Source organism: Ricinus communis, chromosome 3, assembly GCF_019578655.1.
Source record: "Ricinus communis isolate WT05 ecotype wild-type chromosome 3, ASM1957865v1, whole genome shotgun sequence".
NCBI classification, from domain to species: domain Eukaryota; kingdom Viridiplantae; phylum Streptophyta; class Magnoliopsida; order Malpighiales; family Euphorbiaceae; genus Ricinus; species Ricinus communis.
The window spans coordinates 20,148,525-20,163,241 of record NC_063258.1 but is presented as its reverse complement, the minus strand read 5'-3'; the positions used below and the strand labels follow the sequence as shown (position 1 = coordinate 20,163,241).

General features: G+C 33.7%; 1 non-coding gene across 1 annotated transcript; it reads left to right on the top strand.

The window, feature by feature from the left end:
• The first annotated feature begins 13,395 nt into the window (after positions 1–13,395).
• LOC112536249 lies at positions 13,396–13,501 on the top strand. Its single transcript, XR_003080294.1, has one exon. It is a non-coding gene; the product is annotated as a small nucleolar RNA R71 (small nucleolar RNA).
• Positions 13,502–14,717: the final 1,216 nt, after the last annotated feature.

Sequence of the window (14,717 nt, the reverse complement as noted above, 5' to 3'; positions counted from 1 at the left end):
AGAGGAATAATGAATGATAGAGATCCCAATGGTGCCAATCCTAAATTAGATTATTTGGGAGAGACTCGATTCTCAACATTCCCTCTTTCCTTCAAAAGATTCATCCGAGAACATTCTAAGAATGATATCAATACTCACTCAACTAATTCTCTTTTTTCTCATTTTTCCAGGCCTTGGATCAATGCCTATGATTGCCGCTTCCATGTGCTTTCACTCAACACTGGTGTTTACGCTCTCTAAATAAAATCACAAGTTCTTTGTTCTTTTCCATATGGTTAAGCTTAAGGATCAAATTGAATAGATTTAAACACAAGGGTAGACAAAGAACACAAAAGAAAGGAAGGGCGTGAGCAATAAGTTTGAGGTCAAAGTGTTATTTGGTAAGCCCATGCAAATTTCCACTTGTTTTCAATACGGAATCATGGGACTGCAATTGATAAGCTTGATCGGTGACATTGAGGTGTCACTCGATGTTAAAGAAGCACGAGATGCAAATCTACACACGTAAAGGAAAAATCATGCTACTTTCAATTAATACAAGCGAGAATGCACGCGTTTTGATGTTTATGAGGCATATAATAAAGAGAATTGGGTCGAAGTATTATTAGGTAAGCCTATACGAATTTTTCCTTATTTTCGTTAAGAAATCATAAGAACATAATTGACAAGCTTCATTGGTGTATTAGAGCATGAATTGATGATCAAGCAAAAGGAAACCCAAATACAAGCGCATGATGGATAAAGCGGGAATGCGCACATTTTGATGTTTGGGATGCATCTAATAATGTAATTTTAGCCGGAGTGTTATTAGGTAGGCCCATAAGAATTTCCCCTTGTTTCATTAAGCTGGCTCATAAAATTTGAGACTACGAGATTTGTTGGCTAAACTCCTCTCTAGTTCTTGATTTGACTTTAGTTTATTTATCTTTCTTTATTTATTTATTCATATTTGCTTCTAGTTTCTTCTTCTTATAGAATGAGGGGCTTTTGCACTATGAAAACTGCATGTGTCCTAATATTTGAGGCTAGTGAGCATATTATTTTAGTTTTCTACCTTGCAGAGAAATAAGTTATGGGTTCTTTCAAGACCTTTGCGAACTTATGAAGAGTTGCACTAGCGAACCTAGTCTTATTACTCATGTCCTTCCTTACGCTTAGCCATGGAAGAGAATAAAAAACTTGCATTTTCTTTTTTTATCGGATACAAATCCTACCTATATTCTCATTTCTTTTATTAGAGGAACAAGGAAGGATGGAGATCCCAATGCTGTAAATCTTGAATCGAAATATTTGGGAGTGCCGTTATTCTCATCGTTCCCTCTTTCCACTAAAAGATTTGTCCATGATTATTCAGAGAATGATATTAATACATGATCAACTAATCTTCTTTCTCCGCAATCATCAAAGTACTAGATTGGTGCCTGTGATTGCCGGTTTCCACGTGCTTTCATTGAAGACTCATATACATGCTCCCCAAATAAAACTAAACCATCATACTAGACAGAGATTAGGAAGAAGGACACAAAAGAAACCAACAAAATGAGAATATAGGTAAGATTTTAGATCGAGTAAGGAAAGAAATCACAAGTTCTTTATTGTCTTCTGTACGGCTAAGCATAAGAATCAAATCAAGTTGATTTAAACACAAGGGCATACAAAGAACACAAGACAAAGGAAGGACGTAAATAATAAGTCTATGCTCTCTAGCATGAGTGTTGATAAGTCCATAAAGTTCTTGAAAGAACCAATAACGTGATTTCCTGCAAGGTAGAAAACTGAAATAATATGCTCATTAGCCTTAAGTATTCGATTGCATATAGTTTTTATAGTGCGAAAGCCCTCATTCCATAAGAAGAAGAAACTATAAGCTAAATATTAATAAATAAATAAATAAATATAAATAAACTAGAGACAAATCAAGAACAATAGAGGAATTGATTGGGCAACAATTCTCGTAGTCCCAAATTTTATAAGCCAGCTTAATGAAAAAAAAGGGTAAATTTGAGTAGACCTATCTAAAAATATTCTGACCCAAATTACTTCATTATATGCATCCCAAACATAAAAAACCCTTGCATTCCGACTTATATTAGACTTTTCCCATTCACCTATGGATTTACATCTCATGCTATTTGATCATCTACTGTCACACCCATACTCTAAGTATGTATCTATCCATTTAGCATTGCATTTATATATAGTATCTTAATTGAATTAAGGTAGTACTTAAGTATGTTTAATAATAAATAACAGTGGGACTTAATTAAAATGAAAAGAAAATGGTGGATTGAATTAGGATGAAAGAATAAAAGTTAGAGGGTTCATAAGTAATATGAGTAATTCATTAAGGACCTAAGGGGATATTTTTATAACTAATTCTACCCTTAACTATATCTAGAATCATCCACTCTCTACTCCTAAGTCTCTATATACATATATGTTCTCACACACTCAGACAGTTAACATAAGAAAAGAAAAGAGAGGAATTGAGAGAGTTTCTTCATTAAACAACCTGGTCTAATCTTTCTCCAAGAGGAATTTCAGGGTTTAAGCACTTTGTTGGCCATAATCTTCATCTATAAAGGCTCTAAAGGTTTATTTGGTAAGTATTATAAGAGTTTTGATTTATTTGAGTTAGGACTGGTGAACTGTATTCTCGGGTTGGATTTTTTTGATTTTTTAGCCTCCGTATTTATGTCATATCTTGAGCTAGCTCCAAATTAGGCGTAGCTTGATGCATAGAAAACTTTAGCAGTCCTATATGACTTTGTAGTTTCACGTTTGTGCTAGTTCTGTCTTTATCTTTATGGAATCGGACCAAACAATTTATTGCTCATTCTGTCAGGATAGTTTGAGCTTGTCATATTAAATTATGCTTAACTCCTTCTATATTTATCTAATTGAAGTGAAACTTTTTCTGCATATTATAGACTTGGATACCTAGAAATATACAGAAGATGAGCCTCAAATACCTCATATGTAATTCCCAATAATTTTCAAAGTTGGCTCTAAAATCATGGTTGTTGAGATAGGAATGTAAGATTGAGTTTAAAAGCATAATTTGTATATCATTTGGGGGCTGCATGATAGGAGAGCATAAAAGCTTATTATTTTGTTGAATTCTAAGTGAAATTTATAAATTAGATATTGAAAATGGCAAGAAATGCAAGTGCAAGGTAGATATTTTATAGAGCTGGTTGGGTATGACTAAAGGTCACTTTCGGTGAGTAGATATCAAGTCTTTGCAAAGTTGATTTCTTTGATTTGAAAGCTGAATATTGAACTTGGAAAAAAATAAACTTAAATTTGCTATTTTAAGCTTATTAAATTTTAGATTGGTACTTATTTCAAAATATATTCTATTGGTTTTACAAATTTGAAGTATAATTAACAAAAGTAGGTTGTTTGTGTTGGATTTTACATGTGATGATTTTGCAATTCAACAATAAGAATATTTCAACTTTTAGTTTTCCTAATTAATCAATATATAATGTTCATTAAAGATCTTTGCTTTTCCTTGATGAGCACAAACATTGATAGCCTTAATTTCATCGATTGCATATTACTTATATTCACAATTATGGGGCAATCTAATATAGTTTCATTTTAGTGTTAAAAAGAGCATTCATCTAATGCCTTTGAGCGAATGAAAATGTACTTTGTTTTCAAGAAATGCCTCCTCACAGTGATGTGTCTGAAATGTGCTGAGACTGATATATGCCCATGTGATTTATTTGTGGTTGTTAATGCGCATTAGATAACAGGACACTTGATTGCAGGCCGGTGAAGGGAGAAGGGCCAGACCGTGCTAATGTAGAGGAAGGGTTAGCCATCAAGTGTGCCTAGAGTAAGATTTTGAATGACGGTTGATTGGTGATAATTGTTGTAAGGGTGGTTAAAATCTATGAGACTTTTTATACCATTTAAAGTATATGATGTTGATAATGCTATTTTGTATGAGTGTTAGAATAGTTTCTATAGTGGTTTTTTTGCTTAACAAAGATTAATTGACTAAAGAATATGATTCACAATGTTATATGTAGTGGACAAATTACATACCCTAGTCTCTAGGACTTAGTATAGAGCAAGAAGGGTGTCGAATACTCGAAAATTGGGGTAAACTTTGTATTAACTGGTTAGGTAAAATGGATAAGCAAAATAAACAAAAATTATAATAGCAATTAAAAAAAATAAGGAGATCTAAATACTAACTAATTACTTAAATATTCACACAAGTTATAACAATATATATATATGGGAAAATCACAAATCACAATCAAATAAGAATTTTGAACATTATTATCATAAAACATATTGATTGGAAATTAGTCTATAGTCTTTAAAGGTAATTCTCATTGTCAATTAAAGGTATTTCCTCTTAGAGTCTACATTCATTTTCATGGCAATGCAAAGATAAAGAGAAATCATTAGCACATTATACTAATTCTTATTCCCTTAAGATGAAACTCTTGTATCCAAGCCAAATTAAATTCTTAAGTAATATCAATTATGTTCCACCAAATTACTCCAAATCTCTTAGTGAATAATTTGATTAACAAGTTACATATGGTGATCAAGCATACATAATACGAATGAGCACTAATTGAAATTAAATCATAAATAACATAAAATAAAAATATAGTTTTTAATTAATTCATCATTGTAAATCTCATACAAAGACTTAGCCAAGACAAATATTTAGATAACAATAAGAGAAAATCAATTGCAACATAGGAAAGGTATACAGAAGAAAGTGAATAGATAAAACCTTTTTTTAAGTCTTCTAGCACTTTCTCAGTGTAGAGCAATCTTCTCTTCTTGCTTCTTGACTTGGTCTCCTTCTAGTTAATTCTAAAAAACTATAACAAAGTCCTTGCAATGATTTCTAAAACTTAATACTTCTATTAAAAACTATGCTCTATATCTATATTTCTTTTCTCATTCCCAAAATAGAGCCAAACACACTTATTTATATGTTTCTAAAGGCTGTTATTCGTGTAGAAATGGAAAAAGGCACCTTTTGACATGAAAAGTCACCTTCCTTTGCAGATTCTGTAATTTCAAGGGCATTTTCGTCCATCATATGACTTTATCTCTAGATAGTTTCTTCTTGATTCTGTTATCTTTCCAGAGCAACTTGAATCACCTCATTTGGATGTCTGTAGACAAAGTTATGACCAAAATACTAAAACTGCTCAAACTAGGAAAAGTTGCAACTCTTGGGGACTGACTCATCAAGACGGTGCCGACTCGTCACTCAGCCTTCTGTGACGACTTGTCAAGATGGTGACGACTCTTCAAGATCTACTAAGGCTCCAATTAGACTTTTCAAGCTTCACACTTCACACCAAACAATCCCAAGTCCTTTTCATGCACATTTTGAGCCTAAAAACATGTATAAAACACACACAATCAATCATAAACATAAACCAAATAAAAATAACACCTTTAGAAACAAATAAGCACATAAATATAGTAAAATCAAATAAAACTAAAACTAAAATAACCTAAAGAACTATGGATATTTGCATTGTATCAAACTCCCCCACACTTAGACCTTGCTTGCCCTCAAGCAAGAGTAGATCTTCATGGAAAAGTTAACAAAATTTTCTTCTTCTCCAAAACAAATGTAGTTATCTTGGCAAACCATTTCAATTCCGAAAGAGGTTAAAGAAAAGCAATAAATTTACCGTTTTATCTCAATTTATTAAAAATAAAACCAAGAACACAAAGTCAAGATTCTAACCAAGCTACTTAGCCAAAATATTCATTCTTCAAACTTAGGAATTTTAAAGGCAAAAGGCAACCTAGAGACAATGTTAAGCACACATAACAACTCACTTTAGTCATGGCATTTTTAGACAATTTATTTATAAGCATATCTTCTAGATGTATTCTTTCTGAATGAATGCAAATGAGGAGCAAACACAAATACACACAACTTACTCGAATACATGATACATCCATTTCCAAATGAATGCAACCAAGGAGCATACTCAATTGCACACAACTTACACAAGATGCATCATATTAAAAGCATTTTCTCTTTTTTTTTTCTTTTAGTCCTCATCCATTATTGAAAAGCAAGTTTTATACATATTATGGCTATAGTTTTCCTAAGGTTACTTAAAACTTCTAAGAAAACCTAAGCTTGAATCTCTACCACTTTAGCCTTAAGCATAGCTAGCAAATTGACTAAATATTCTTTAGATCTTAGAAATAATAAAAAGAGATAAAAAGCTAAACTTGTAGCAAAAAAAATAATCTCAATCAAAAACGAAAAAGATTTGTAAGATGACTACTTATTAAAAGATAGAAGAAAAATGAAATGTATGATAAATGCAAATATAACAAAATTCACTACCAAACTACATAAACCTAAAATATACTAAAACACAAATAAACCAAATACAAATACTAATAGTAAATAAATAAGTAAATAAATAAATAAATAAACATATATATATATATATATCCCTTCCCCCACACTTAAAATGAAACATTATCCCCAATGTCATAAAATAAAAACAAATAAAGGCAAGGATAAAAGTACTCCCTCAATCATCCATAGGGATAGGAGGTGGAGACTCGATCGGATAGCCAGAGTGAGCAAAAATTTAATTTAATTTGTACTCCATTTTGCGTTGCTGACGAGCGAGTTGTTTTTTGTGAAATTCCATCTCATTTAGTTGACACTGCATAGCAATCTACTTATCTATTATTTGATCTCAAATAGAAGGATGGGCACTTGAGGAACCACTAGTGGTACTTTGAATTGGATAAATGAGGAGAGGAACATCATCAGATGGTGGGTATCAGGGAAGTTCCTCTTTGGAAGCACGCTACTCTTCGAATTCTGCCTAGTTTTGCTCCTCTGCCGGTGGTGGTCCTTCAATTCCCCTCCAACAAGAATGGGAACGGGGAGGAATCAAACAAAACGCAGCATCCCCTACTTCTCCTTTACAAAAGCTTGCTTAGTAAAATAAGAACGCTCAACAAAGCGAACATAGTTATCAAGTTTAAGGTTCAAAGCCTTTGCAACAATGGTAATCACATGTCCATGAGTTAAAGGTGCATCCTTACGTGAAGCACAAGCTAACAATTGATTGAATACCCAATAAGTCCAGCACACTTATTTCTTATTATGAATGCACCACATTAAAAATAACTCTTGTGTAGAAACTCTATTGAATTTAGTTTTATGAAAGAGAACAGATGCAAGCACTTTACATGGCAACCAATATTTCAAATCCTTGACAAACATAGTTCTACCCTTCCTAGAATCGAATGGGGTTTGCAAACCAGTTAAAAACATCCATAATTCATTCAACCTAAAAGATGATAGGGGATCACATAACCCATCCCTCGTAAAACCAAAGACACGATTCATAAAAGTGTATGTAAGTCGATGTTTCTTCCCTTGCATGCAAAATTCTAGAATTTATGAATTTTTAGGATTAACATCCAATTTAGTATAAAATTCGATAGTTAATTCCACATTGGTATCTTCATGCATAGAAACAAATCTCTTAAATCCACATTGAGTAAACAATTGATTAAAAGATTCAAGCATACCCACATCATTCAAAAGAGATTTTAGGAATGTACTTACAACCTAAGATTGCCCTAAACTTGATTGATGTGAATTTGGCACCCTCGTCATTTGTAAGGATTAGGAACTTGGCTTTGTAAACTTGGGAAAGATCTTCCTCTTGATGAGGTGTTTCTTCAACGTGTGGCCTCCTAGCAGATGATGCTTTAGTCTTGCCAATGGTGAATGTCGTGCTTGCAAGAATTAGAATTGGAGAGATATGAAGAGTGGAAGAAATGAAAATAAGAGAATAGGAAGAGTAGGGAGGGTTTTTGGTTATGAATAATGTAGAGAGAAAATGAAAGAAAGCCTAAGTATATAAGAAGTGAAAGAATAAGAAAAGATGGAAGATAGTGGAAAGTTATGGAAATTCATTGGATATGAAGATATGTGAGATTGGGTAGTCAAAAAGGTGTATTTATAGATGTAATAGGGGTGTAAGAGGTAGGGGTGTAAGAGATAGTGAAAAGGTGTGTCTAGATGTGAAAGAACATGTCTATTCTTGGAAAAGAAACAACTTTTAAGTTATGAAATGATATTTTGGCAAGGAATAAATAGAATAAAAAAATTAATGAACAATAAAAAGGAAAAATGTGTAACATATAAAATAAATAATTAAACTATGCTATGATAAGCATAAATATACGATAATGCAAGTATAAGTAATATTAATGTGAGTGAATGAGTCGTCAATGTGTGATGACTCGTTACTAAAGCCTTCTGTGATGAGTCGTCAACGTGTGAGGACTTGTCACCTAATCTTTCTATGACGAGTCGTCTACCATTAGGTTCTATTACGATTCGTCAACTCGTGACGACTCGCCACCTTACATTTTGAAAACAATGCTAAGGCACTTAAACTAAATAGGCAAAGAAAGTAATCTAAAGCAAAAATAATATGATAAATAAGGGTTAAAAAAAAGTGAAGTAATGACTCTAAGTAAACAAAATGAAGTAAAATGAAATAAAAGCAAAGAATGTAAAAATGTAAATTAAAGTTAAGGAAAAAAAATGTGTTAATCTTATCATGCTAAATTTAAGGGTCTATAGCTTGGCCTTACCTCAATTTGATTATGGTGTAGATAGAGGGATAAAGCAGCCCATATCAATTGCATCACCAATCAAGTAGGGCTTAAGACGATGTCCATTTACCTTAAGACTTTCCCCCTTTGCATTGGCAAGATCAACCGCATCATGAGGATAAACTTGATAACTTTAAACAGACCCGACCATCGTGACCTCAACTTTCCCGAAAATAACTTGAGTCTTGAATTAAAAAGGAGAACAAGCTTGCCCTTATGAAATTCCTTTTTAAATAAATTCTTATCATGCCACAACTTAGTATGATCTTTATATAACTTTACATTCTCATAAGCATTCATTCTTAACTCATCCAAATCGTTAAGTTGAAGTAATCTCTTCCTACCGGCCTTCTTCAAATCAAAATTCAAAGTCCTTGTTGCCCAATATGCCTTATGCTCTAATTCAACAGGGAGATGACATGACTTCCCATAAATTAATTGATAGGGAGTAAGGCCAATTGGTGTTTTAAATGTTTTCCTATACGCCCATAAAGCGTCATCAAGCTTTAATGCCCAATCCTTTCGTGAAGAAGACACCATTTTCTCTAGGATCCACTTAATCTCTCTATTGTTGATCTCAACTTGCCCACTTGTTTTTGGATGATAGGGAGTAGCAACCTTGTGTGTTACTCCATACTTCTTTAAGAGAGCCTCACTCATATGATTACAAAAATGGGAACCTCCATCACTAATTAATGCCCTAGGAGTACCAAACCTAGGAAAAATAATTTTCTTAAGCATCTTCTTGTCCACTTTAGCATCAATAGTAACGGTTGGCAATGCTTCCACCCATTTTGAAACATAATCCACCATGACCAGAATATACTTGTAGCCTAAAAAGCTAGGAAATGGACCCATGAAATCTATACCCGAAACATCGAAGAGTTCAACTTCAAGGATTCCTTTTAAAGGCATCTCATGTTTCTTAGTAATGTTGCCCATTCTTTAACATCTATCACATGCAAGAACTAGCTCTCTAGCATCTTTAAATAAAGTTGGCCACCAAAAACCATATTGTAGTACTTTAGATGACGTTTTTGTTGCACCGAAATGTCCTCCAATATCCAAGGAATGACAATGTCTGAAAACATCTTGAGCTTCATCTTGAGGAATCCATCTCCGAATTAAACAATCGGCACAACTCTTGTAAAGCAAAGACTCCTCCCAATAATAGAATTTAATATGTAGAAATTTCTTCCTTTGTCGATAATCTAACTCATAAGGAAGAACACCACTCACAAGATAATATGCAATATCTGCATACCATGGAAGTTCCTTTGATACCACACTTAGTAAATGTTCATCATGAAATGTCATTAATTGGGACACCATCATCATTCCTCTGTAGTCCATCTTGATCAATCCTTGATAGGTGATCCGCAACAAGGTTCTCACTACCCTTCTTGTCTCTCGCTTCCCAATCAAACTCTTGAAGCATCAAAATCCACCGTAAAAGTCTAGGTTTTACGTCCTTCTTGCTTAGAAGATACTTAAGAGCAGCATGATTTGAATAAACAATCACCTTTTGCCCCACAAGATATGCTCTAAACTTGTCAAATGCATAAACGATAGCAAGCAACTCCTTTTCCGTAGTGGTGTAGTTGATCTGAGCATCATCAAGTAATTTGCTAGCATAGTAAATCACATAAGGCTTACCTTCCTTTCTTTGACCCAAAATAGCCCCGAACACAAAGTTACTAGCATCGAACATTATTGTAAATGGTTGCTCCCAATTAGGTGGTTGCAAGACGGGTGCGGAAACAAGAGCTTTTTTCAAAGTTTCAAATGCACCGAGGCATGCTTCATCAAACTCAAAAATAGCATCTTTAGCAAGTAACTTACACAATGGCCTTGCTGTCTTGGAGAAGTCTTTGATAAATCTTTGATAGAAACTTGCACGTCTAAGGAAACTTCTTATATCTTTAACACTCTTCAGAGGTGGGAAATTTTCAATTACTTCTATCTTTGCCTTATCAACTTCAATGCCTCTCTTTGAAACTGAATGACCAAGAATGATTCCCTCTTGTGTCATAAAGTGACATTTTTCCCAATTCAAGACTAATCCATGCTCAATACACCTATCAAGAACTTTAGATAGATTGTGTAGACTGTTGGAAAAATTAGTACCATAAACACTGAATCATCCATAAAAACCTCTATACAATTATCGAGTAAATCACTAAATATTGAAAACATGAATCTTTGGAAAGTTGCAGGTGCATTACATAAACCAAAAGGCATACGCCTAAAAGCAAAAGTACCATAGGGACATGTAAAGGTGGTTTTAGCATCATCCTCGGGATGAATAGGAATTTGATAAAAACCATTAAGTCCATCCAAATAACAAAAATAAGAAAAGTTGGCTAGTCTCTCAAGGACTTGGTCAATAAAAGGCAATGGCAAATGGTCCTTCCTAGTCGCTTTATTTAATTTTCTATAGTCAATACACATACGCCATCCTGTGACAGTTCTAGTAGGTATTAAATCATTAGATTCATTCCTAACAACGGTTAAGCCTCCCTTCATTGGTACAACCTGAATGGGGCTCACCCATTTACTATCAGTAATGGAATATATGATTCCATTATCAAGCAACTTAGTTACCTCTTTTCTCACCACTTCTTTGAGAGTGGGGTTTAACAGCTTTTGACCTTCAATAGAAGGCTTAGCGTGGTCCTCTAAAAGAATTCTATTCATACAGACATTAGGGCTAATACCCCTTAAATCGTTTATAGAATAACCAATGGCATTTTTATGATTAAGCAACTCATCACATAAGGCATCAATATTATCACTAAGCAAAGATGAATTAACAATAAAAGGAAATTTAAAGTTAGAGTCAAGAAATGCATATCTTAGGTTTGACGGTAGGGGCTTGAGCTCCATCTTGACTTCTCCACTTGACGTAGTATCCTTTGGATCATCCTCTTTACTTAAAGGTTCAAATCTTGATGTCCTATGGGAAAGTTGATATGGATTTACCTCCAAAATCTGCTCATTAGCTTCTTGCATCCCGGATAGCTTCGTAGAATCTTGCCTCAAACACTGATGAATTACTTCTTCAATGTATTCGCCAATAACATCAATAGAATCAATTCTACTTGCCACTTCTACAGGTGTTGACTTCATAATATTCAACACATTAAATTCCATACATTCATTATCCACCTCTGATGTGATCTTTCCTCTCTTCATATCAATAATTGCTCCTACTGTCATAAAAAATGGTCTTCCAAACAAAATTGGGTCTCAAGATCTTCCTCCATTTCCAACAAAGTTAGCTGGTATTATAAGCTTTCCCATTTTTGTTAGCACATTTTCTAAAATGCCAAGTGGATATTTAATAGATTTGTCCGCCATGGAAAGACACATATTGATAGGCTTTAGTTCATCCAAATTAAGCCTTTTGTAAATAGAGTAAGGCATAAGACTAACACTAGCACCAATATCACATAAAGCTTTATTAATATGCGTACCTCCTATTGCACAAGGAACTGTAAATGAACCTAGATCCTTAAGCTTTGGTGGAGACTTGGAGTACATAGCCTTGGATTCTTCAATAAGAGATACTAAGCCATAATCTTCAAGCTTGCTCTTATGACTAATAATATCCTTCAAAAATTTACCCCAAGCTGGCATGTCCCTAATAACATCCATAAATGGTATAATGATAGTAATTTCCCTGGGATAATCAAGCAATTTACCAAACTGTTTATCCAAGTTACACCTCATGAACCTTTGAGGAAAAGGAAGAGATTTAACATCTATTATGGGTTCATCATTCATTGATGGTATGGCATCTTCCTTATTACCTTTCTTTGCACACTCATTATCATCTTTACTTCTAACATCCACTTCCTCAATCTCTACCCCATTATCATCATCATTAACCACTCTCTTTTTCTTATTGATATCCTTTTTAACCTCCTTACCACTGTGCAAGGTAATTACTTGACAAGACTCTTTTTGTACATACTATGGTTGGCTAGGAAGCTTTCCCAAACGTTTAATGTTGGAGGAAGAGGCTTGTTAGGCAATTTAGATTTTAAGGATGCGGTTATGAGTAGCAAGCTGCTCAAGTTTAGAGTTTAGCTGCTTAAATTGCTCCTCATTTTGTTTGTTTATGGACATTTGTTGGTTGACAAATTGCTCCATAAGATTTTCAAGAGTAGGTTTAGGATGGGTAGGATTAAACGTTTGTTTGTTTCATAGAAAATCCCGGTGGGTATTGAGGTTTGGTATTTAGGTTATATGGAGGGTTTAATTGAGAGGATGGGGTTGACCAAGAGAAACTGGGATGGTTCCTCCATTGAGGGTTATAAGTGTTGGAATTCAGCCCCATTCTTTGGTGAAAACCCCTTGTATGTAGTTCACATCTTCATTTGTACTTAAATTACATTGAGAATATGAATGGGATCCTCCACAAGACTCACAAATAATATTAGTACTTTCTAAAGAATTAATTTGATTTCAACTTACCAAATTAGTGAGAGCATCTACCTTTGCATTCAGCATTTTAATTGTGTCAAGCTCCAAAACTCCCCTTGCTTTTGCCATAGTTGTTTCATCACCAATGTATCCTTGAGATGCAAGTTCTTCAAGCAAGGTAATGGCTTCTCTAGCCGTTTTATCCATCCATTTTCCACCGGCTGCTGCATTCACGATATTTCTATTTTCATTCGTTAGCCATTATAGAAAATTTGAGGAATCATCCAATCCGGCAAGCCATGATGTAGACATTGCCTTTGGAGTTCCTTAAATCTCTCTGAAGCTGAATAGATTGTCTCACTTCCATTTTGCTTGAAAGTAGTGATCTCATTATGAAAATATTTGTGCAGAAATGCTTGCATCAACTAGTCCCACGATGTGATTGATTCATTTGGCAAACTGGCAAGCCAAAGTTGTGATTTATCCCTAATCAAAAATAGGAAAAGTTTGAGCCTTATTGCGTCATCCGTTACACAATTGGTCTTGAAAGTTGCACACACATTAAGGAAAGTTAATATGTGGGCATAAGGATCGTCTCCTTGTAAATCTCCAAACTGATTGTTTTGCACCATTTGGATGATACTTGGCTTGATCTCAAAATTGTTGTTAGCAATAGCCAGAGCCACAATACCTCCTAAACTTCCTGAGATGTCGGTCATTACAAAATCGCCTAACGTTCTCCTTTCCGGTGAGCCATGTTATCCAAATTTGGTTAGTTCTCTCTTCTTTGCCTTTATTCCCTGCGTAAAGCATGTATAGTTAAATCAATGTTAGGATCAAAGTTCAAATTATTATCACTATTACTTCTAGTAAACATGTTAATTCATAATTGAATAAATTAAACTAAACAAATAACAATAACAAAAATAAAATCTAAAAATGAAGAATATAAAAACAAAATAGAAATAAAATAGAAGAAAACAAATACAAGGCCTAAAACAACCTTTCTCTACCCTAAGTTAATAAAAATTACTATTCAATCCCCCGCAACAGCGCCAAAATTTGTAGCGGGACAAATTACATACCCTAGTCTCTAGGACTTATTATAGAGCAAGAAGGGTGTCGAACACTCGTGAGTTGGGGTAAACTTTGTATTAACTGGTTAGATATTAAGATGGATAAGCAAAATAAACAAAAATTATAATAGTAATTAAAACAAATAAGGAAATCTAAATACTAACTAATTACTTAAGTATTCACACAAGTTATAACAGTATATTTATATGGGAAAATAACAAATCACAATCAAATAAGAACTTTGAACATTATTATTATAAAACATATTGATTGGAAATTAGTCTATAGTCTTTAAAGGCAATTATCATTGTCAATTAAAGGTATTTCCTCTCAGAGTCTACATTCATTTTCATGGCAATGCAGAGATAAGAGAAAATCATTAACACATTATACTAATTCTTATTCTCTAAAGATGAATCCCTTGTATCCAAGCCAAATTCAATTCTTAAGTGATATCAATTGCGTTCCACCAAATTACTCCAAATCTCTTATGAATAATTTGATTAACAAGTTACATATGGTGATCAAACATGAATGAG